Source organism: Ischnura elegans, chromosome 2, assembly GCF_921293095.1.
Source record: "Ischnura elegans chromosome 2, ioIscEleg1.1, whole genome shotgun sequence".
Classification (NCBI taxonomy): Eukaryota; Metazoa; Arthropoda; class Insecta; order Odonata; family Coenagrionidae; genus Ischnura; species Ischnura elegans.
The window spans coordinates 102,454,921-102,480,704 of NC_060247.1; the positions used below are offsets into that span (position 1 = coordinate 102,454,921).

General features: G+C 38.9%; 1 protein-coding gene across 1 annotated transcript in view; it reads left to right on the forward strand.

Annotated features, from left to right (window-relative positions):
* Positions 1-25,784, forward strand: part of LOC124154261 (protein PRRC2A) — a 309,532-nt gene that overhangs the window by 75,365 nt on the left and 208,383 nt on the right. Inside the window, exon 2 of the mRNA XM_046527869.1 lies at positions 10,723-10,780. The gene's annotated coding sequence lies outside the window, so the exon portion shown is untranslated. The remainder of the gene's footprint in view (positions 1-10,722; positions 10,781-25,784) is intronic.

A 25,784-nucleotide genomic window follows, 5' to 3' on the forward strand; every position in this document is an offset into this window, starting at 1 on the left:
GCAATCCTGAGATTGGTCTGACGCAGCTCTCCACTCAATTCTCTCATCAGCTAATATTTTCACGCCTATTTTTTTCTTTCCCTTCAAATCCGTCGTTAGCTGTTCCATATAATTCATTCGCAATTTTTCTTTTGGATTCTTGCCATCTACTTGCCCCTCGACGACTATCATCAGGCCGCCATCAGTGGTGTCATGGTGCCGGAAGGCGCCGAAACGCCGTTCCGGCACTGGTTAACAAAAGATGTAATAGTCAAATAGCCCTTTTATCAATTTTGTTGCCTCCAAAATTCTAATATACACAGTCGTAATCAAAACAAAAAAATGTAAATTATAACTTTTAATGAAAAAGAGACATTTATATTTCATTTCTAAAAAAAGTCAAGGAGAGTGCGTTCCGGCACTGCTGATTCAAATAACCGGCCTCGGTGGCGCCGGGGTAAAATCCCCGACTGCTAACCTAGAGGTCGCGGGTTCGAATCCCGCCTGGGTGGATTGACCACCATCCAGGGTATGGATGTTAGTGATTGTCAATCAAGTTAATTGTAAGAGAGGATAATGTTGTCCTAAATTCACTTGAAAAATAAAGACGAAAATTATTATTATTTTTTCATGGCGTCACTGGCCGCCATGTCTCAAGGTATGGCCTATAAGTTTTTTCGCGAGGATACTCTTCACTCCTACTCTTCTTAGGACTTCCTCGTTACACTCTCCGTCAACCCGTTAGATCATCTGCATTCGTCTGTGGCACCACATTTCGTAAGCGTCCACTCTTAATATCTCCGCTGCTGTCAGTGTCCATACCTCACTTCCGCAGAGAAGCATACTCCAAAAGTAGTGCCTTTTTTATTGAATTCATGCGCATATTATTTATAATGAATTTAAAATTCGTATACTTTGAATGTGCACTTGTATGCTGAAAATTTATTTTTCTTGTAAATCGGTTGAAACAACACTTGAAAAAGGTTGCAAAGGAAGGATACTCCAAATGTAGTCTTTCTTATTGAATTGTATTCGTTATATTTCTCATATTGAATTTTTAATTCCCATACTTTGAATGTATGCTTGTATGCTGAAAATTATTTTTCTTGTCAAACGTTTCAAACAATACTACATTCTATTGAAAAAGATTTTGGTGAGGGGTTTTTTTTTCAAGGGTATTCCGCGAGTCCTTGATTTTTATGGACACTCATTGAATTCGGTCTGTGGGAAAAAAACAATGTGTAGAGAAAAAAAATGCTGGAATTTTTTCATTCGTCGCCGTCCTCTTTACCTCTGGCGCTAAATTTGGCGTCGCATCTCCCGAAAGGCTCACAACGGAGATGAGTGCATGCAGTTGCAGCCGGAGGGAAGAGGATGGAGATTTCAGTTTATATTTTTTTCAATCTCTTTTTTTATTTCCAAAAGAAGCGAGCGCTGTATGACAACACGATCATTCCTGCTTCCACGAAATCCCAGTCGCGATTGTCCGTTCGCTCTCGGCTAGACAGGAACCCAGAACCGTCGAGGATCGCCAGGGCTAAACGAAAGCCCTGGAGCTACCGAGAGTGAGGAGGAATATTTTTTAGTTTTTTTCCCCTTATTTATACCCGCTGGACTGTGGACTGCAGGATTTGCCCCTCCAGGGCTGCAAGATATTGTAATGCATCGAGCTTGGTATCGGGCTTCTAATATTTTTAAGCGCCTAGCTGTGCGATGGCTGAGGGGGATGCCAAAATTTTAAAGTTGGTTTTATGTTTTTTTATTTATACCCGCTGGACTCTGGACTACAGGATTTGCCCCTCCAGGGTAGCAAGATATTGCTATGCAACAAGCATGGTATCGGGCTTTCGATGTTTTTAAGAGGCTAGGTGTGCTAAAGCTGAAAGGGATGTCTCAATTTTAAAGTTTTTCTTGTTTATTTATACCCGCTGTACTCTGTACTGCAGGATTTGCCCCTCAAGGGCAGGGATGCCGACTTGCAAAAAATATAGGGGGGCCCAAAGTTTTTTTGTTTAAAGTGAGTTTTCATTTTTTTTAAGCATTTTAGAAGAGTCATATTATCAACATTAGAACCCTGATAACTCGAATCTCGATATCTGGACACACTGGGGAAAATCGACAAGCCTGACACATTTTTACCTCACACCCATAACGATATTTTGAGGGGGCTCGGGCCCCCTCAGGCCCCATGGAGTCGGCGCCACTGCTCCAGGGTAGCAAGATATTTCTATGCAACAAGAATGGTGTCGGGCTTTTGATGTTTTTAAGAGGCTAGGTGCGCTAAAGCTGAGTGGGAATTCTCGATTTTAAAGTTTTTCTTGTTTATTTATACCCACTGTACTTACTCTGTACTGCAGGATTTGCTCCTCCCGGGCTGCAAGACATTACAAAGCATCGGGTGTTGTGTCGGGCTTCTAAATTTTTAAGCGCCTAGCTCTGAGGGATGCCACGAATTTAGAGTTGGTTTTTAGTTTTATTTATTTATAACTGCTGGACTATGGACTGCAGTATTTTCTCCTCCAGGGCTGCAAGATATCGAGCGTGGTATCGCTCTTCTAGTATTTTAAGCGCCTAGCTTCGTGATGGCTGATAGGGATACCACGATTTTAAAGTCTGTTTTTATTTTATTTTTTTCATTTATACCCGTTGGACTCTGGGCTGCAAGATTTGCCCCTCCAGGGCTGAAAGATATTGCAATGCATCGGGCGCAATATCGGGATTCTAATATTTTAAAGCGACTAGCTGTGAGATGACTGAGAGGGATGCCAGGATTGAATACTTGAATTAAATAAATAAAACTGTGGTAGATAATAATTGTTCAGAATTTATAACGCGCATTGTTAGAAAGGATGAAAGAAAGTGGTCGAATAAAGATACTCGTTGTTGTAGCAGGCTTAATCTGGTGCCTATAACTTAATGCGCCTAGCTGTGAGTTGACTGAGAGGGATGCCACGATTTGATTCTCGAAATTGAATTTATAAGACGGTGGTTGATAATAATTGTTCAGAGTTTATAACGCGCGTTGTTAGAAAGTACGAAGGAAAGTAGTAGAATATAGATACTCGTTGTTGTAACAGGCTTAATCTGGTGCCTACAAGTAAATTAGCAGTTGCAGGCAATTTTCCCCAATTAATTTCAGTTTACTTCACTACGGTTTCAACACATTTTCCGTTATCTTCACGTCTGAAGAAGTATCAGGTTTAAGTAATTGATGATTGATAGCTTAAGAGACTATCCCATTAATCGTGTATAAGTTTTGATCTTTAATTTAGGCACTCAAAACATACAACATTTTTTTATGTATATAAGCCAAAATTCATCGATATCGCATATCTATAAGTACCTTAAATTTTGATCACACCTTTCCAATCAGTCAATTAAAAAGCTCTACCCCTTTCATGGCCACGTATTGCAATCTCAGGGTCAGGGTATTTCAATTCAAACATCGGAATTTTGGAGCCTTATGCAGACCATATTGCAACTATTTTGCATATTCATTTCAAGCTCTATTGCGTAATCCAACATACGATGTAAGTAATCGTTTTTAGCCCCGGTATTATGTTCCGTCGTACCGTCTGAGGTTTCCCCGTAAAAGTGTGTGATAAAATAGTGAGAAAAATGCGTTGACTGTGACGCAAAATCCGCATGTAATTGCGTGTCCTAATACTAATAGCGCTGAAATGTATGGTCCATCTTCTTCTAGGGCTGAAATAGGAGAAGAGGTCTCTGGAAAGACTTTTGATGGCATTTTTCTCCCGTTTACGTGAGTTTATATCGCTCGCCACAGGGTTTTGACCGTGCCATTAGTCAGACGAGAGTGCTTTCCATCATTTTTATTTTTTTTACGGAAATCAAGGGACTGTATTTTTTTTTAACAAAAATTCTTTTCCCTTACCGAGAACGAATTTTGCACTGAATTTCGCTGATGCGTGTGCAAATTCATGTCCATTTCTTCCCAACTATCTGTACACAAGTGTATTTGCATGTGGATATTCTCTTTGAAGTGCGTGTTTCATTAATCCGCTCAAATTCAAGGCTTAAGTGGAGACATAAATGTAAATAACTGCGAGTTGAGCTTCCGGTTGCGTCTATTGATCCTCGAAGTGAACGATCCGTCATTAGTTATTTCTAGTATTTTCCTAATCTATACCACACATTGTTTAACAATCCATTATTTTTATTTTATTTCTATTTTATTCTAAAACCACCGGATACAGCTCTTACTGGCCATTTTACACCGGGGTGTTCAACATATGTAACAAGTAAACGTACACAAACAACCATGCCCTGGACCGGGGAAACCTACCCAGGCGGGACTCGAACCCGCGACCTCTTGTTTGGCAGGCGAAGACGTTACCCCGCCGCCACCGAGGCATTATCATTCATTTATACTTGATTATCCAGAATTTCAATTAAAAATTGTTCTTTCATTTGATAACTGCAACGATTTGTGTTTTGTTAGCCTGGCAAATTCCAAATATAAGCGTAGGAGTCTCGTCGTTGCCAGATTTATGGGATATTTTCCACTAGGATTGTATCTTGATGAGCAATTTTTCGTATTTTACTCACATTCATCACTCTCCGGTAATTACTATCAATTACTATAATCTATTATTACGATTATAATCTATTATTAGAAGTATTCCCTTGAGATAAGAACCACTTAGTAAATCCTTTTAAAAGTCAGAACTTGCCGTAAAATATTCTAAAATCAGGAAAAAAGAAATGGTTCTTCCATAATTCGCCGAAATAGAAAGAGAAAATTCAGATTTAAAAGACTAAAACTAAAAGAAACTCATAAAAATTATTCTGTTTCATCTTTCTTTGTGTTGTAAATCTAGTTCGAGGCTTCGTGCATTATTTGGTATACGTTTTTCTCGTTCGTATTTTGCATGCTCTGAATATTTCGTAATGATAGCTGAAATGCTAGACATTAGTTGCAAATAAAAATACAAAATCCGACAGATGACGCGTCCTCTTAAAAAAAGATCTAATGTCATTTTTAAGGCTTGTAAATTATGCTCAACACTTGCATGTATCTCAGATTTGAAAAATTTGCCTGGACATTTATATATTTTATAATTTATATATTAAAGATCCGGTAAAATATTGATAAACAAGCTTACCGATTTTTTTCAAGATAATGGCGTCAGTTTGAAACGAGGAATACGTCACGAAACAAAGATAAAATACGACCGTTCGAGCGGAAGTGATGCGTCCCCTTAAGGCTCTATGAGCGCTCAGGTGCACCGAACGAGTTTATCTCCGATCCTCCGTATTCCCATGCTTGCATGCATTCCAAGCTAATTACGCTGGGATCTTTCCCGTCTCTTACGTTCATTTGTTTTTTTTTTTTGTTTTGTTTTTTAGTTCTGTCCGGCGCCGCCGCCGGCTGCAGCACAGTCAGACTAGGGGCCAGACGGCGCGGAGACGCCGCTTATCCTATGGCGCGCACACTTCGCCGCGCGCGCAATCGACAAGGAGGACCGAGCCGAAATCGAGAGCCAGAGGTCATATGCCAGAGACGAGGCGGCGATCGATATTCCCAGGGAAAAAAAACAAATGAAAGAGGAGAAAAAAAAAGATACGCTCTCTGGGATTTGATTCTAGACGAGCCGTCCTCCTCAACGCAGAGGATACGAGGGAATAAAAAGTCGGGACTCTAGTCGACTCGGTGTTGTATCGTTCAATGCCAACGGGAAATACCGAGGGAAATTATTCTATCCCCTTGCATCTTGACCTCAATCAACGCAGCGCGAACCCCAACGAGGCTATCTCGGAAAATCTCAGCGAAAGTGAGGCGTCCGCTGCATTTCCACGTTCCATTTGAACACGGAAAGGAATACATGATGCAATTATGTGTTTATCTATGTAAACTATAAGAAGTGAGGCCTCACTGATTTTTATGGTCGATCTTTTTTATAATTCCTTTGCATTTGGTAAACTTGCTTTTCTTTGCTGAAACAGTTTTGTTGAATTCGAGAATATTTTAACTTTCTTTGAACTTGCTTTTCCTCGCTGAAACTTATTTATTGATTTTTTTTCTCGAGCGATAAAAATTAGTTTAAAGATGCAGATTTGAAGATGGCAAAGAAATGTTATCGTCGTATCGAAATCACTTGAATAGAATGTAAATGCAACCAATGTGAAATTCATTGCTACAGGATTATTCCTTGAATTGCTTTTTTATTTTTCCACAAACGAGCGAATAATTTCGACTTTGATTTCAATGCATTGTGTCAAATAATGTATAGTTTTCTGTTTTTCATAGTTTAGGAGTATTTTGATACGTGTTGGAAGCTAGATTGCTTTGTTTTTTTTTGAGAGTTTTTTTATAATATTTAATTATAATGCCGAGAGAAAAATAAGTAATGGCGATGTTTCTGGGTTGACTCAAGTAAAATTTTTATTGAAAAGACGCATAATAATTCTCATATGCATTAGTAAATTGGTACATAAAAAATATACCTAAAGATAAAAATGCGTTAATCCGTATTCCAAGAATCGGTAGTTTACGGAATCTTTAGGCTAACATATACGGCAGAGCTTAGAAGTAACCGTAACTTTGAACAGAGAAGAGGGACTCATTTGAAACGCAAAACTTTTCGCTTACACCTCCGTAGCGTCTCGCTTTTCCATAATCTTAGCCGGGAAAACTGTGGAGACGTTCAGATTTTAAAGTTTGCTCATTAAAATTAATGTTTAATCTCCTCTGTTTGTCCAAAAAGTTATCCACGCCCTTAATTCTCGTTCAGAACGAAAACATTCGACTGGATACTTCTCAACTTCTTGCTAATTTTAATCATTTACTTAAGTTTTAAATGGAATTTATGAACTCTGTTTTAAGTTATTCGTTCTGTTTTGAAGGAACGTGAAGGAGCTACCTTCGTATATTTATCTTTGGGTTGGTCATATCTCCTTTTCCTTAGTTATTTACGTCGATGGAGATCGGGTTATTGAATCTGACGTTGGCCACATGAAATTGATGAAAAAATTCTAAGGTGCGAAATGAAATCTTATTCTATTTTACTCAATTTACAAGAAGAAATATTAGGAACCGCAATCGTGCACGAAATTTATAGCAATGGTTTACCAGTATCAACTACCAGTTATTTATTATTCATGATCTTAAGTCAGTAATCCAAAGATTGGTTTGACGCAAGTCTCTAATCTGCTATTCCGCAGGCTAAACTTTTCATACTTGCATATTTCTTCTCTTTAACATCCAGGTCATATTTAACTTATTCTGGGGTTTCCTTCGTCTTTCTTTCCATCCTCGTATCCTTTTTACGATCGTCTTCATCAGTATTTCATGCATCATCAAGTGGCCGATTAAGTTGCTCCGCCTTCTTTTCAAGATGATTAGAAGACTTATCTTTTCTCCTTCTCTTCTATGAATTTTCTCGTTACTTACTCGGTCGAATCATTTTTATCTTCATCATTCTCCTTCAGCACCGTATTTTGCATGCTTTCATTGTGGACTTTTCTTCTGTCAACGTCCAAGCCTCGCTACCATGAAGAAACTTGCTCCAAAAGCAGGATCCGATTAATGTGTTCATTGCTTATCTGCTTGTATTCTCTACTTAGTTATCGCCGAAGTGTTTTTGTGTCTTTCTTTGTGCAGCCTTAATTTTTTTAAAGTACTCATTGCATAGAGAAACTTTTGGGTACCACTTACACATAAATCATCGTAAAGAGAGGTGGTCAAGGGAAATTAACTGCCCCACCTCTTCTCCTGGCTGTGTGATATCACTGTTCTTAATCAAACGAGACCTTCGCCATGGCCTATTCAAAGGAGCCTTCGGGTTGGATCACGGAGAGATCATTAATTGCCGAGAGATATAGTGATTAGAGTGTTGGGATTGATAAGTCTTCAGAACTTGGTTCCCGGCCCTCATTATTGTAATTTCAAGGGGTCCACCCAGAGCTCTCAACCGATGTTGGGTTGCATGGGTCTCGGGTTCAAATCCCGGTGAAGCTTTCGAGCATCTGCAAACAAAAATCCTCGCATAGGTGAGTCTAGGTTAAGATTTTATCCCCATGGCCTTAATTTGTTACGCTCATAAAAATTCTATTCTCTCCCTCACAATCTCCCGCACTTACATTTCTTCCTATAGCACGGCTTTTAGTAACCCATTTGCGCTTTTTATTCCCTCCGTCTCCTTTGTATATCTAATAGGAGTTTCCCCTCCTAATCCACCATGTTTATAACTTCTTCGTTCTTTTCCCTTGCCGTTCACTTAACCTTCTCCTTTCTCATCCACACCAGCCTCTCAAACATCTCTAGTTAGTCTTTTCTCGTCCTTTTTATTCAGTGTCTAAGTTTCCGTACAGCAAACCACTGCACTTCGAATCAGACTCTCCACCAGGCTTATCTAAACACTTGAATAACGATCCTCTCATTAGGTCTTTCCAATCCACTGCTGTGTCCGTTTTCCACTAATGGGCTCCCCAGACAGTTGAAATGCCCATTTTCCATCAATTAGTGCCCATATGCTTTTAAGAACTGAACTGAAAATGGAAAATGTATTCAGCTCCCTTCAAAATTAAATTCAGGAAAAGGAATAAGTGATGTTATCGCAGCAAAATTTACGAATCGGGTTCCCTCTAAACCAAGACGGGTAGCTCTTGAACAAAAATACAAGTCAAGATAAATACTGTGGAAGTAAGTATCGCAAACTTTTCGCACACCCACGTTGTAACGAGATCGGGGATAGATTTATCCATTTTAACAATTTCCATTTGAGATGGGCAGTCCTCGGTGAAGTTGAAGACGCCGACTTTATCCCCACTTCTTCGAAAAACTTTGTTCCATTTAGCTAAAGTTTCGAGGTCCTCTCGGAAGAAGTAACGTCGTCATCACTCTTCGGGCGTCCGAGGTTTTTGGGGAAAGTTCGACCGCGTCGCTCCGGGACATGCATCTTCTCCCTCGTATCTCGAAAGCTCCTCAATTTCCACGTTGCGGCCCGCGTCCCGAGGGTTTCCGTAATTCCGGCCATCCATCTTGATGTTGGCCTCGTGCCCTTCTCTCCACATCCGCCATATCTTTCGCGTCAGAGGGGCACTTTGTAGACCCCTTGTTCCCCCATGCACTCGTGTGGTATTTGCCTCCCACCAATGTCACAATGTTTCAAAAAGTTCCCGTGAATAATCGATGGGGGAATTCCAATGTTTGCAAGCCTGCCGAAGGTTGTCGTGGGTGGTGAAGTCAAACGATACCCTAGTTATGAAAATTCGGGGTGAAATTTCCGATTTTATTTACCTTGCAAGGTAACTTTTAGTTTTATACTAGCCGAATTTTATAATTCCGGTTCGATATCACGATTAAATATACAAAGATCCACTTTGATTGGTTTAATAGACCAAATTTGCAAATTTATATTATTTAAATATCGGGAAAATGATTTAATATTTACTTAGGCGGTAAATTCTCGAAATTTTATGATACCCGGCTACTATCCTCTTGTGATTTACATTAAAAATAATATACTCTACCTATTATCATTACGGACTAGTCTTGAAAATGGTACAGTGTAACCGAAACTAGTCGGCAATAAAGTGTGTGTTTTTGTAGAAAAGCTAAGAAATTTCCTTCCAAACATTATATTATCATTACCCTTAGATTGAAAAATTCATGCAGCAGCAAAAATTCATGTTGAAAATCTTGGATATTTTCCCTGGTAGAAAAAGATAATTGGAATACGTCCTGGTATTTATAGCATTTTTCGATAATGAAGTGAAATAGCCAACATTCATAAAAATATGGTAATCTCTATGTACATGTATGTTATGTATTTATCATATAAATAATATAACATTTTCAAATTCAGGGTACTAAGTAATGATTTGCATGATAACTAAATTTATTATCCAAAATGAATAGATAGAGCCTTTTTATGAATTAATATAAAATTATATTTATAGTATTTTATTACATTATATATAATTATATATTACTCCTATTTAATCAGGAAAACATCAGTGATTCCTCAATAGCTTGGCATTATGCTTTACGCGTTAATTCCAGCCCGTATTGAGACTAAACCTAAACTGAAGTGATGTGAGGAATAGCAATTTTGATTCAACATGTGGGGTCATGCTCGAGCGGTATCGTTTTGCTAAAAGAAGAAGTAAAGATAGGCCTCCTCAAAAGGAAGCTATATATAGCATATGCCTAATACTATACCTGTTTTCGATGGCATTAGAGCATCGTTGCCCTAGTATTGCGAATTCTCTCTGGGCCTTGTGTACCCATTTTCAAATGCTTTACTGCTGAGTATTCTGCTAGTACGCCTAAATCCTATATTTTGTCCCATATTGTTAGGAAAAAGGGTTCACATCATTTAATCAAAGAGAAAAAATAGTTTGTCACGCCATATTTTTCTAGAACCCTTATATTTTCTCTCTTGATGATCATTTTCGATTATACGTGGCGATAAGGCGTGTGTCTCGAACGGTCCCCGCTCCTTATTTGTTTTCTGAAGGTTTTTCGATTTTTACAAGACAAATCAAAGTATTTTGAGCGGAAGAGGGATTTGGGGGTTGTGGATTTTAAATAAGTATTTTCAACGCTTTGGTGATTCATATTTTTACATATTTTATTCGAAATTATACTTAATGTTCTAAAAACTGGATGAATTGTCAATATTCTTGCGTTTTTTGTCATTTTTCTGAAGGAATACATGTCTTTTGTTAGGTTTTGATGCATTTTATTCTAATCCATGCATTTCGGTTTTCTTCCAGAAACGAAGTGAAATTTACATCGACTTCTCTCGTGGATGCGAGGAACAAGTGTTTAAAGGTAAGTGTACAAAGTACTGACCTTTTCAGAAGTCATTTTTTGACGACAGAATATTTGTTCACCCTCGTGCCCTGCGACCATAAGTTGTATAATTTTCAGATAAAGCTCTTCTTAGCATCAAAACTGAAGTTGTTGATTCTCCATTTTTTTGTCATCACGTCATCTGACCGTCAGTCTCAGATAGTAAAATAACCCTGAGAATATGATTTTAAATGCATGAGCAAGTTCGAATGTAGCTAGTGTTTCCATATTGAACTTAAATTAATGGTAAAATCAAAGGTGTAATATATTAGGGAGCAGGTTTTAAATGCCTTTACGCCTTTATAATACAAAAACATTTATCATAGAAAATGACGATTTTCCTAACATGTAATACAGAAGTAAATTAAAACATGTTGAAAATGGTATCTATAGCTCATTCATAGTACAATGTCTTTTTAAATGGTGTAGGATATACATTATTAATGTTTTTAGTAGCGTCAAACGGAGCTGAGTGGGGAATCGGAATAAAGTTTAACTAAATAAGAAAATAACTCGATAATACCTTATAAAGGTACATTATTAGTGGATACGCTTATGAATTATATGCTCCTTCATAGAATTAGGGTTAGGAATGATTTGCTGGGCAGATACAAAGACGGAAAAGTGACTCTATATTTTGAAACCCGATGAAACTATACCAACTGGAATATTCTACTATAGACAGACTATTTGAAAAGAATATCTATAGCCTATGCCTAACACAATAACTTTTAAAGGACGTCAAAGCATCATTGGCCAAGTTTTTTTTTTATTTTCCTGGACTTTGTGTACCCATTGTCACAAAATTCCCTTGATTTATGTCAATAATAGTAAATTTAATTTTAAATAATGGATATTTAATATTATGTATAAAAAAACTAGGTGTCCAATGGTTGGGAATAGCTAGAGAATGAATTATAATGGGAAAAATCTGCTGATGAGGCCAAAATTTATGAGGTTTTTAGTGTCCAAGAGTATTATAAAGAGGTGCACATAGGGTATTCATAGCCATGTTATCCGGTTTAGCCAAAAGGAGGTAAAAAGACATCTCGGACCATCGACGGCAGATTCGGAATATAATCCTCGCCACTTATACTTCCGGCACTCTTTTCTTTCTTTTGCGGTGGTAGCTTCTCAATGGCTCTTATCTCTTCCTGTAGACCCTCCCAACACCTCACCCATCCTCCCATTACGGCGCTATATCACTCTCTCTCTCCATTATCTTTCCAAAGGATCCTTCGCCACTGCCGCGCAGTGAGGTGGATGAGGGGCCGAACTAAATTCAACGAAGGTCCACCAAAAAACGTTGCCATATTTTCGCATCTCGCCCTCTGTCTTATGGCTCTTACTCACTCAATAACAGGGACTCTTTTTATGAAATGCTACCAGTTAATTTTCCTCGTCTCTCATACCTTTTTATGCGCTTTTTTTCCAACATTTTCTGTAATTGTTGCCCATGTTAACGCCATAATTGTTTCATTTCTTTCCCTCCCTAAGGCTATGGAGGTGAGGGATGCTGTTTTTTCACTCAATACTTTCGTTTTTCAGTACTTTATCAGGCATTTAAATATCCCACACCAGTGGTACGTCGATACTTAGGTCGTACTTTAATAAAGTCGTGTGGATTTCCCAAGTTTTTAACTTTTCACCACATTTGAAACTTTTTTTCTCTGCCGCTTCGATTGTGAAGTTATAAGGCTTCACGTAATCGAACTTCATTCATTCATTTTATCATTTTTACAAATTATACGGCCTCGGTGGCGGCGGGGTAACGTTCTCGCCTGCCAAACAAGAGGTCGCGGGTTCGAGTCCCACCTGGGTAGGTTTCCCCGGTCCAGGGCATGGTCGTTTGTGTACATTTACTTGTTACATTTGTTGAACACCCCGGTGTTAAATGGCCAATAAGAGCTGTACCTGTAAATGCTGTACAGCTGGTTAGCTGTAAGAGGTGGTTTGAGAATAAATAAATAAAATAAATAAATAAAATCTAAAAGTTTTAGGTGAGATAGGTGAAATCTCTTTTTTATTCCGTCATCTTTTCAACATTTTCTAACAGGCATTTTTCATTTACTCTCAATCACATGTACACTGAAAACTAAACTATCGCCGCCGTTGATGGTGCCCTAATCAACCGCAAATTTATTTTCGGAGATTACCTGTATTTCCTACAACAATCACCCCCGGATTACTTCTATCGTCAGAAATTTTCTTTTGTTATTCTTTGCGTGAAGCACGCTGAAACACTGCGGATACTAAAACCCTACACGTGTTTACTTTTCGGAAGTAAATTTGCGGTTGTTGACTCAATTTATTTGGCTTTCCACGTGATGGCTTTGTTTAACTTCATCTCCTAAGACCTTTACGTCCCAATAGAATAATCCCTTCTGAATCTCCCCATTTACGCGGTCTCGGGATCCCATCAATTTGATTGGTTACGCCTCGGAAACGTGATATCGCACTGGTTCCAGAGATTGGGAAGTTATTTACTTTATTTATCGTCCGAGAGGTGTCAGGACTGCATTCAGTGGGTTAGAGTAAGAACCAATGTAAACTGTTTAAGTGTATATTAACGATCAGTAAAAATATACTAATGTTAAAAATATTAAATGCAGTGGAGAGAAATAACTTTAATTTACGAGTACAGTATATGAAGGATGGCAGATGAAATAATTTAAGGGAAAAAATGCGACGTTGACAGTACTGCAAAAGTTCCAATTTTTTATGCTAAAACATGTTGTAACAAATGGAAAATATATTTCCAAAGTGTTAGACAAGATACATAGACGCAAGAATTGTTTAAATGTCTTCTAAGTATGTGATGTTGAAGTCAATGTTTGAGTTGATTGATTAATTCAAATTTTGATGGTCAAAGGCGGATTAAGAGGGGGGCACGTGCCCCACCCAGACTCTTAAAAATTAGACGAGATTTTTAATACAAATATTATTTAGTTTTATATTTTACATTACATACATTTACATTTTATAGCCTCTACATTGAAATAAAGAGAATATTTCGTGCAGTAATTGTTGCTTGTAGTTTTTAATCCCAAATTTAGGAAGACCGCTTGCCTATCACACACCTGTGTCCCCCTAGAAAAAATCCTTGGTCCAACCTTGTTGGTGATCATCAAATAGGCGTTGGAGTTTGAACAGAAAATCTTCTTTGTCTTAGTGACTGCGCATGGGGTTTTCAGTAATTCATCTTGAAGTCTACAATGTGTAAATTATACGGAAATTTTCACTACCGAATATGGCATTCTCTGGCGTTTTCCCTCTTGCTCTGGTCCCGGTTGAATTGGTGAATCTTGAAGACGTGTAATAATAAATTACTTTAATGAAGTAGCAACAGAATCATTGCTTAAGTTGAATCACGTTATTTAGCCTGAAAATGGTGCCCAGGTCGACTGATGCGGCTTGAAAAAATTATTACTTTGAATACTTGTATGCATTGGGATTTCTTGGGATCTGTAAAAGCCTATTTTGCGTTTTAAAATCAACTGATGTCATCTATGAAAGCAAAAAATATTCAAATAAATTTGTGAAAAGTATTTGTTTGGATTTCAGTTTAGTCACTTTTAATAATAAAAAGTATTATTTTGAATACTTGTATGCATTGGGATTTCTTGGGATCTGTAAAAGCTTATTTTGCGTTTTAAAATCAACTGATGTCATCTATGAAAGCAAAAATATTCAAATTAATTTGTGAAAAGTATTTGTTTGGATTTCAGTTTAGTCACTCTTTAGCCAAGCCTCTTTAATCAGTATAAACTTAGCATTGCCACCTGCCTCAAAACAACGTCATCCTCCTTTATCAACTAGTTTTATTAAACTGCTTGAATTATCAAGCGACTTTTATTCCGAGCATAGCATATGCGAAAAAAGATTTCATCTGTTGTTCGAAAGAAAAGGTGAATCTTTCGGAAGGGGACTCTCAAATTGCAAGTGAGTGTTTCAATGTCATAATTATGACGTTTTTATGGGCGGGTCGCAATAAAAGAGAAGTGATGGTAATAAAACTTAAAGTGATACTCGCGATATTTTTTTTAAATGCAAAGCTCCGTGGATCCTTCTATTCTGTACCACGTCCGTCTCTTTAACTGCCTCCTTATGCGGTTGGTACCACCATTCCCTCTTATTTACGACCCGGGACAAATTTTTTACTCTTCCTCAAATAAAACCTTCCTTACCACCATCGGTACACGCAGATGGTGCATCTTTGAGGCTTCCTCAATTCCCTACTTTCTACCGCGCTGCAGTGTATCCATGCTAAAATGTTAACAACAAATGGTCATTTCCACACTTTTATGAACAACTCCGCATACGACCTTGGCTTCAACTATCTGTCATTTTCAACCTAGGAAATGACAAAGATTGTTGTCGATTAAAATCAATTATTTTTTTTTATTTTCGTAGATGATATCAGTTGATGTTAAATTGCAAAATAAGGACGGAAATATGCAATTATAATTGACTGAAACAATTAATTTGCTTTTTAATAATTTGAGCTTTATTTAAAGAGAAATTTGATCGAGTATCAACAAAGCGGTTGCGCATGCTCACCCATTTTGATAATTATTATCAAAGTGGCAATCAAATTTAATCATAGCAACCATGGAAACAACATGTTTGAAAATTTTATTCTAGTAGGGAGTTTCCGTTAAATATTATGGCTTTCTAAGTGGGATATCATTCAAAATTTTATAAAAATTCCTTTCATAGATGCTATAGCTCATATGTTCTATGATCAAGTATATTTTTTATAAAGAAATCCATCCTTTTGCTAAGACTGGTCGCTGCATATGGCTTATTCTTTTGAGTCTTGAATTCCTTCTCCCCTACCTAATGTGTACCTCAGCTTCCGTAACCGTGTGATCCAGGGGTGCCGACTTTAAAAAAATATTGGTGGGCCCATACCCGTCTTGTCCCGGGATATTTTATAAATAGTGAGTTTTAAAGTTTTTTTCAAGCATTTTAGAAGAGTTATATGATCAACGTTAGAACCTTGAAAACTCGACTCTCGATAACTGGACACTCCAAGGAAAATCGATGAGCCCGACACATTTTTTTCTCACCCTCCATAATGAATTTTTGAGGGGGCTCGAGTCCCCTTAGGCCCCATGGAGTCGGCGCCACTAGCGTCATCTAGGTGTTTTATTTGGGAAAATTGCCCATCCACCGTTGCCGAGTGTATAACGATTCTCTTTTATCTTGCCTATTCATTTTAATTACCTCTTCCGCAACATTGACAGGAGTCATTCGGATATTTATTGGAAGAGGACTGTCGCGAAGTAGAATCGTAACAACTTCGCGATTCGAGAAGAATTCAATTTCTTCTCTTCCTTTCTTTCGGATTCTCGATATTATCTTCAATATATCCGCGTCTTGTCATGATCTTGTTTTTCACCTCAGGGGGCAAATCGTCATCAGCTCGCGCCAAATTCCGAATCGATTTATTGAAATTAGGTTATGAGAAAGGCGGCTGTAGATTTGTAAGAAACTTTATTTACACATGTCGTATATTTCGTTTATGTCTCAAAAAACGAAAGTGAAAAATAATCTATGGGAATTTTCAAAGGGAGGGGAATTCAAAATGCGTTTATGTACGTGAACCAGCGCCATACAATTTTGTCTGATGCTGAAATATGTCATTAATTTGTAACAATAGGTAGGTATATATGATTTGATACGGTAGTGATTTCTTTCGCTGATGAATATAAGTTGTCTATTTGTCATTACTGGTCGAAATTTAGTTCGTTTCTGTCTTAATAAACCAAAAATGGAAATACAAAGCCTCTTTTGCTATCTCAAAGCAATGCACAAAAGTACTGTTGTCGTCTCCGAAGGAGGAAAGCTTTGACTTTTTCTTGGGATTCTGTTTGGGATCATTATTTAGCACTGCAATCAATCAAGAGTGGCTTGAAATTCGGTACGTTTCTTTTTTTCTCGGCCCGAAAACGTAGAACCTTTTGTTACGAGTCATTGCGCGCAGCACCATTACATGAAAAGGGCCCTGGGAATATCCGGCTGCGCGCAAAGGTCTCTTCCTTTAAAGGCGTAATTGGTGGAATAGCAGATCGATTGCTCCGGCGTCCTGTTAGCCAGATCCATGCACTGGAATGATTGTAAGTGCACATTTCTTTCCTAAAATTTTATTCCCTTTATACCACGCATAATACTTTTATGGCTGGAAGACTGGTTGTTTCAACCACCCTCAATTATCTGCCGTCGTAAACACAAGAGTAGTAAAAACAACTGCTTTTATTATACAATGGTTGCATTGATGCCATGGTCGTAATTGTGCAAAGCTCAATTTCCCTTAAGATGAGGCCAATGAGGTTAAGTGCACGTGGGCAACTGGACCTCCGGAGAGACTGGCCCGACAATATGCACTCTTGTCCTTCGTGGCGTTTAGAAAGCATTTCTATTAAATTTTAAGTGCTCTCCCTCTAGGAATCCCGAAGAATTTTTACAGCAGTTCTCTGCTACAGCATAGTTTGAATAACCTTTCTCGGGTTTCCGCCCGGGTAAGAAAATCCGATATCTTGGGATCCGTTTCGTTACCTATTATCAATGCTCATGATCATGCGTAATTTGAAAATACTTAGCTTCCTCAAGTAGAGAGACTAAATTTGATCGCAAATTAGGTATTTAAAAAAAATCCGAGGATTCGAGCGTGATGGAGTGGAATTTTCCATATTGATATAATTACTTACAATTCTCAACAGTTATATATGGAAACAATACAATCGAGGGAAATTGCAAGTATTGATTTCAATATTTCTAAAAGATAAATCATGCGCCAAATCGTCTCCTATATCTACTGGCATAGGATTTCAAACTTATTTTTTCTTATGTTTCACAATTTTATGTAATGTTCAACTATTTTTGCCCAATTTTTACCGGATGATACGCGGATTTAAATTAGCGAAAAAAATAGATATATTTATAATGATTATGAGCCATTTAATCGGTTTATATGTAGGAGTCTCCGACTTGGCCTTGCTCTCGGTACTTACAGGGAATTTTATTGAAAAAAAAACAATATTTCGTGTGTTTTCCCACCCTCAGATGCACGAATATTTTCCATCAATGCTTCTCGTAACTTTTCACCGTGGATAGCTTCGTTTAGGTTTTTTTATTCGCTCTTGAGTTCAATGCTCAATAGAACAACTCACTTTCATTTGCTGAAGGCTGGCAATGCACTGATTTCAAATTTGTGAATGGAAGACAATTTCATACTCTAATAGAATAGTTTCCTTCATCAAAAAAAAAAAACGAAAGGCATTGATTGTGATTCCTTACCCACCATTAGTGTATTCATAATACACAAATTATTTGGTTTTAGGAATTCCAGGTTAGACAAATGGCAATGGTCAACTTTAACCGCATTTGAAAAAGACCAGATTGGCACCCATGCGATGCCACTCCACGTGACGTGACAGGGACCTAGTTTGTATACGAGTAGATAGGAGTTTACATCGTCTGAGATTACTAATGCATGCGTGAGGCACAGAGCTCAGGGAAACATCTCTTAATAATCACCTATTAAAACTGGCTAAGGTCGGAAAGTTTCCGTCGTTTGATAGGGTAATAATAATCCTTATTTAATCCAAGCGCTACCTGCCAGAAGGGTACTCTGCTACCTGCTAGCAGCCTGTATCGCAGCGGCGCACATATCCTCGCCCCAAGGTCACCTCACTCGGAAGCTGGAACCAGAACGACGTCGCACGAGCTTTTCCCAGCATTCATACTTACAATTAGCCGACGTTTTTTTGCGCACTTGAAAATTTTCACTTTTCATTTAATCGCGAAAAATAGATATCGTCATTTAAAAATCTAAAAGCGTGAAGCGTCCAGGAATCTTTCGATTTTGGCAATATAGAATAATAGGAAACCACCCTATTGGCTGAAGGTTTTTCCTTCATGGACTCTAGAAATTCTCAAATTTGATTTTGTGTTTAATGCTCACTGCGGGAATCCGTCCTGTAAACTAATTTTTCTACAGCCATCGCACTCATAATACGACCATAAGATTACCTTCGGTGCTAACCGTCTCTTAGGACTGAAAGTATTATTTCCTCCCGCTCTTAATTTTAATGCACGTCAGTGCTCATTTGTTTTTTTTTAACGGAACATCTGACTAATTTTTACATTCTAATTTGGGAATCGAAGACAGTAGAAACTCATAATACTCCGATTTGATAGAGACTTTACCTGATTGTATTTCTTAATCTCTTTGAACTAAATTAATGAACTGACTGGATACGCTCAGTATTTCTCGCTCGCTCTGAGTTTCATACGCAACAGTGCTTTCATTTGTTCAACTGCAGCATATAGCCGTTTGCCATCGAGACGTCTTTCTTGGCAGGGGAGGTGTAATTACTGTCCCGATTATCAAACTGCGGTTCGCTAAACGATGCGCTATTGTGTTTAATGAATTCTTTACGGGACGGAGAAGAGTGCTGAGAAATCCATTATGGTTTATTTCTCGGAGTGCATCCTCTCTTACTCCCCCGAACTCACATATATTTTTCATTTTCGTTTCGTCAACTATTTAAGTCCCGAGTGGGCTTGGAATGGCACGAACAACGCACATCCAACTGCATTTCGAGGCGCGTTATTTCCCAACGCTTCGCATTTAATTTCGCTCCTCATTTTTTTTATTTCGCACACACTCGAGAGCTTACCGGTAATCTCTTTCAACCCGGCTAATTTCTAGTCTTCCGCTTGTCGAGCGCGCATTTTACCGGGCGATATTCGGGAAATGACTCGCGTTTTTGATGCGCTTAGCAGTGATCCAGCTTTCATACCCCATCGCCACCGAATTAAAGAACGTGATCGACACGTATCCACCCTCACGGCTTTTCCTAATCCATTGTTTTCTTTCTCTTTCACTTCAATTCCGCATTCTCGGCTTCGCATTTAAGTTGTAAATATTGTTTTGAAGTGTGATCATGTAAACAGTAAATGCGTTGTTAGGGACAAAATATAGATCCCAATTTCAGAGGAAATATTCTCAGGAATGTGAATGATGGCTGCGCTGTATCCAAAAGCCGAAGCCAGAATTGAAACCCCAACTTCCGTACCAGGTACTATGGGAAATGGAAACACTTAGCGAAGTAAATATTTAACTAAACATGCCATTCAAATTCTGATACTTATCCTTCATCTAGAATATTAAATTTACAGAAGGTGAACTTTGTAATTGAAATAATAAACATGAATACAAGCACTACCAATCGTACCCATTAGATACATCGCATACATCGCGTGATCAAGGTGCAGTGAAAGGGCAGTAAGGATCGAATGTCTAGCGACTTGTGTAGCATCAATCGATAACTTAGCGTTAGGCAAAGTAGAGGAATATCTGAAGGAGGCATATACAATATAATTAGCATATGAGATAATGGAAACAGGATTACCTTCTTTTCAAGTGATTTGCGTAAAACTGCTCCATTTGGCGTTTGCCTCTGCAGAGCCAATCCTTGAAGGTGCTGAATAATGGAATAATGCCGAGCTAAAATGCATCGCTAGGTATAAAAATCAGAAGAACTAAGCACGATGGAGTGGAATTTTTCAATGTTGAAAGAAACACATGCAATTTTCCACGATTATGAGCTTTTACTACCGATATAGGTTCCGATGTTACTACATCATCTTCAAGGTACAAAATATTTCTATGATAGATTTAATTATTGTGGAAATTTTACGTGTTTCTTTCAATATCGCTATGTACGTGCATGCCATGGTTCTTCTTAGTTACCCCTTTCCCTTTAAAGTCGCCCTCTAGCTCATTTTCTCAATACTACAGGCCGAATGTCTTTAAGTAGGAACTGGCTTTCTCTTCGCCTCTTCCTTTAATATTCGGGCCATCCCCGGATTCCATAAGGATTGAATGCCTTCTCTCTGAAAATTATTTCCAAGGTAATAATGCGACCTTGTCGGTATTTAGGAAGAAGTTCTTGAAGGTAGAGAGAGGTTGGGAAAACATTTTTGGGGGCATAGTTTCACGTTCGCTCGAGAGGATCCAGGGCCAACCAAGTGCTTGTGATGGGCTTAATGAAAACTTTGGGCCAAAGTGCTGAGGTCCTGCGCGCGTTGCGCACTGAACACCAGAATGCCGTGGTCCCGTACTCCAGCCGTGGAAGAGAAACGTGAAAGTTATCTCCTTCAAACTTGCCTTGATCATCTGGTTACTCATCTCCCTGGACTCGAGGCCTTGAACTTCAGCACGAAAGTGGGGACATTGAACAACTCTGTGGTTGAGATTTACTCACTAATAGTGTTTGAAGCTCAGTTTTAAAAAATCCATTAATAGATTTAGAAATGCTAAATCATCATCCTCATTTGTCAACTATCCTATGATTGGTTTGACGAAGCTCTGTATTCCTTAGGGTTAAGATGGGAATCTTTACAGGAGCGTAGATCGAAGTATAGGCTTAACTTAGGATATTCGAAGAAGATATTTTCTCAGACGACGTGAATCATATCCTTCGTTTACCATCGTACTATAGTAGACGTGATCATGAGAATAAAATAAAAGAAATAGACTGCAAAACAGAGAGATTTAAAATGTCATTCTTCCCTCGTACTATTAAGGATAGCAACCTTGTCTCAATTGATAGGATTAATGGCGTCGCTCGCTAGGATCACTCATTGCATGTTTTTTCATAGTTCTAACCTTGCATGTATTTGCACTAGGAATTACTAACCATTAGCAATTTTTTTATGAATAAGCATGTATATTTTTCTAGTGTGCGTAATATTTCTATGACCGTGCGGTGTGCATGTGGCGGTCCTCTTGCATGCTGCATGTTGGTGATTGGTCACCCCCTGCCAAACACCCTGGAGGTGGCTCGCAGGGTATTATGTAGATGTAGATTCCTCTCTCCTATCGGGCAGCCTTTTCATGGCGACGTATTCCATCTCTTTAACTTCCGAATGAAGCGGGCATCATCAGTATTTGATAATCGAACAGAAGATGATAAGACTTTCCTTAATAAAATATTTATGTAAGAATATTAAAAATAAGTGCGAACAAATTTAAATGAATATGATCAAAGAGGGAAAAACCAAAAGGTAAACCCCTCATGTATCTGAGGAATAAATATACACGCTCTGAATACTCCGTGGAGTAGGCGGAACGTGTTTTTTTTTGTCCTTACACGATTGTTTTCATCAGGCCATGTCACATAGTGTGGCCATGTGGCCAACTAATTTGTCCCAATTTCTCCTTAAGTTTATTTTTAGAAAACATCACTCTTCTACGTACTTCCTCATTACTTACTCGGCCGATCAATTTTATATTCATCATTCTTCGGGGACACCACATTTCGAATGCTTCCACTCTTGATTTTCCTGCCGCTTTCAACATCCAAGCCTCGCTTCCATGGAGGAACATGCTTCATATGTAGCATCTGAAGAATTGTTTCCTTACTGCCATCCTTGTATTCTCATCTATAAGAAGATTCTTACAGTTGAGAATACGTTTATTATTGTCACCTGGTCACTATAAAATGGCATCAGTGTCATATGTGATTGTCTTTCTTTAAAATAAATAAAATAAGAGAATAGACATCGGAATGTAGGCGGGAAGTAATTTTTATAGATATCGCTGGTTTTTTTAGTGCTAAAATAATAGGCACGACAGAAAATTGTTTCTCTTTAAATTTTGGGGAATTGCGGAAGGGGAAACTTCCCTCCCTGTATGCGGACTCCCTAACTGTGTCATGGGATGAGGAAAGATGTATGACAATATTCTCGACCGACGACGCTGTGTATGGCGGATGTTGCGATACCCTCAATAGCGTCGGGGGGTGCGATGCATTGTATTTATCTTCTCTCTCGGAAGTCGTTATGCCCGATATCTCACGTAAACTTTTCGCCTCCGCGCCCGCCGTGTCCTTGTGCGTACGAAGAAAACGTGTTGGGTGGGGGGAGGGTAGTATCTCGCGGAGCACCCATCGGCGGGTTGATCTCTTCGTAATGGTGCCATCCACCTCGCGGTAATCGCGGCGCTGCTGCCACCTGGCGCGTGACGCGAGAGAGAGGGGGAAAAAAAGAAGAGCAGCGAAGTAATAAATGCGCAACTTCATTCCATTTTTGGCGGGCAGCGTGATGCGAGGAAGTTGGGACTTTTGGGTTGCAGCTGCCGATGTTACATTTGCTTATTGCAAATATTTATCCTTGCATCCGCTTTCTCTCTCTCTTCCATCTGCCTACACCTGGACATCGGTTTATTCATGGTGAAATCGACTTTAGGTACCAAGCTGAATTCATTCAGCGTACCCCGATACTATTGTGTCGTTATTTAAATAAAATTGAATCCTGGTTTTCCCGGGTTCTAAAGAACTCAATGGTAACTGCTGCCGCTTCCATTGTTAAAACATATTTTGCCCATAAGATATGAATTTTATTTTCCAATAACGAGGTTCCACAAAGTAAATCAAGACGCTTTGAACTGTATTTTTCACACCTACCCCTGCATATTCCTTCTAAATAAAACTCATTACCCTGGTAAAGTAAACAGTAGGGCTATCTACAACTGCATAATACCTTGCGAGCCATCTCTAGGGTGTTTGGCAGGAGGTGATCAATCACCAGCATACAGCATGCAAGATGATTCCCACATGCACACCACGCGGTCATGAAAATACGTATATTAACAAATTATGCTTCCACATTCGTGCAAAGGCAAAACTTGCCACCTACTCATGAAGGAAATATGCCTATGAAGCTAGAGCATGCAAAATATTCTGTTAGAAATAGTACTAGAAGAAAACTATCTACAAAACGTTTCGGATATCTGAGGTATCAATATAAAAGTGAAGACGTGGTTCCTCAAAAGTTAAATCTGGATCTTTATTTTTCCGGTCAAGAATGCTACTACACAAAATGCAGCTTAGAGTCATTCCTCTTTGCAGAAAACGTCTGTCGAACAAGCTGTAGGTAATTCAACAGCATGCGAGGCAATAAATAGTATGCCAAAAGGGTGACTTTATCTTCTTCCGATTACGGCTGCCTAGTGGTGGCGCCGAATAAAATGCGCGCGAAACGGCGAAACATATAACGCTTACCCATCATCTTCTTGGGCCTTCTTTCATGGATTTGCCTTGGAAGGAACCATCAATTTAAGGCCGTCGGTGAGATATCCTTAGGCCTGGCACACACGTTCCGGTATACCGGAGAGGTTGTCTGTACAGGTAAACCAGAGAGTGTGTTCCGGGCCTACGAATATGTCACCGCCGCCCTTAAATTGATGGCTCCTTCTTTATACGTATCATCGCGATTGTTTCGCACCCTGTTAGGCGGTTTGAGAAACTCTTCGCCTGCAAGCGCTCTCTTCACTTTCTTTTAAATCGATTCTTGCGCGTTCCCTCACTTCTTCTGTTATCGAGTACCCTCGTTCATTTTATTTTCCTCCCCTGTCTCTCTCTCTCTTTTCTGCCTCGCCACTCACATTTCTCATTCCTCCTTCTTATTAATTCACCACGTGCTCCTCGCTTTGCCCGATAACGACGTGGGGGGATTTGGAGCGGTGATGGCGGGGGGGAGGGGGAGAAATGGAGTCAGTCATTAAAGGAAGATCTGTGCGTTGAAGGTAGAAACGTTCGTTTTCATTAATTTTCCGGGGGGGAAAATGTAGTGTGTCATTGTGAAATTGAAGTCTCTTTTTCATAACTAGCCTTTAATGGCGGGAAATTATTCAGTTTACGGCGATTGGAATCTGCATTTGCGTATTTTTATGATGAAATCCGTGAATGAGTATGTGCGGATGTCAGCATAGCGCTGGGGAACAGGTGCTTATTACTTATTCTGTATTCGATGGTATGCCAACCTCAAGCTTGCATCAATTTCCCTGTCCTATTATGTACGTTCGCATTTTCCCGAGAGTCTTCATTTTCGTAAAATTCTCAGTTCTTTGGCATCACCAGGGAAATTGACTGTGTCTGTATCTAAATTACTCTTAGGTGTAAGACTGTTAAGTCCAAGACCCACAGTGAATAGACTCTATTGTGATCTAAATTATTTATGGTCGGTGAAAAAACCTAAGCCACGGCCAACTGCGGTGATACCTTCCTTTTATTTTGTGCTATTTTACTATTCGCCATTATTATATTATATTATTATCATTATCATTATTATCATATTATTATTATAAGTAAAACTTCATCTCTTTCTTTGTTTCTCAGCCATTTCAACTCAGGTGTCACCATACCAGTCGACTTAATATCCTCTCCTACCAGAAGAAGTCCTCATTAATTCGTCGTTTTGTTCCAGGGTCGGGGGATTATTTTTTTCTGGCAGTGCGAGGCCTGAATACCATCACACGATGCTGGAGGGGCGTGCCCTCCTAAGCCCTCTCTTTTCCCTCCTCCAGTTGACACCTTGGAAGGGCACTGATATAAATGCACTGACTGCTCATCTCGCCCTCTTTCCCCCAACAGAGTGCACCCCTTACCTTCCACCCTTGACGCTCGAAAGTGGTCCCTCCTTACGAAGAGAACGTTGCTTAACTTGTGACGGGATCGCAATTAACTGGTGGGGGGCTGTCGGTGTCACCTCCAAATATCTCGCCTCGCGCACGCCACGCCTTTATTTTGAGTGCCTTGTGTGGATAATCAAAGAAAATACCAGTTTGGTTCAAAAATATATTAAATAATTTTAAAAAATGAAGAAAAAAATCATCGCTTGAATCTGCAAACCTTTTGTGATCAATTATCTATTTTTAATGTCAAACTATTAGTTTTAAGGATTCTCTTTTATTTTACCACGGAGATGATATATGTGCTACATTTAAATTTCAATTTCTGTACACTGGCTGATTGAGGTGAGTCATTGGCGCACCGGAACCAAATGTTCCATAAATATATGAACTTGTGAATAAATTTTTTGAAAATTTCCTACAAATCTAACGGTGCCACTGCAGCTGTTCAATTGAATTTTAATTTATCCACCAATGCTTGTTATTATACGCACTTGA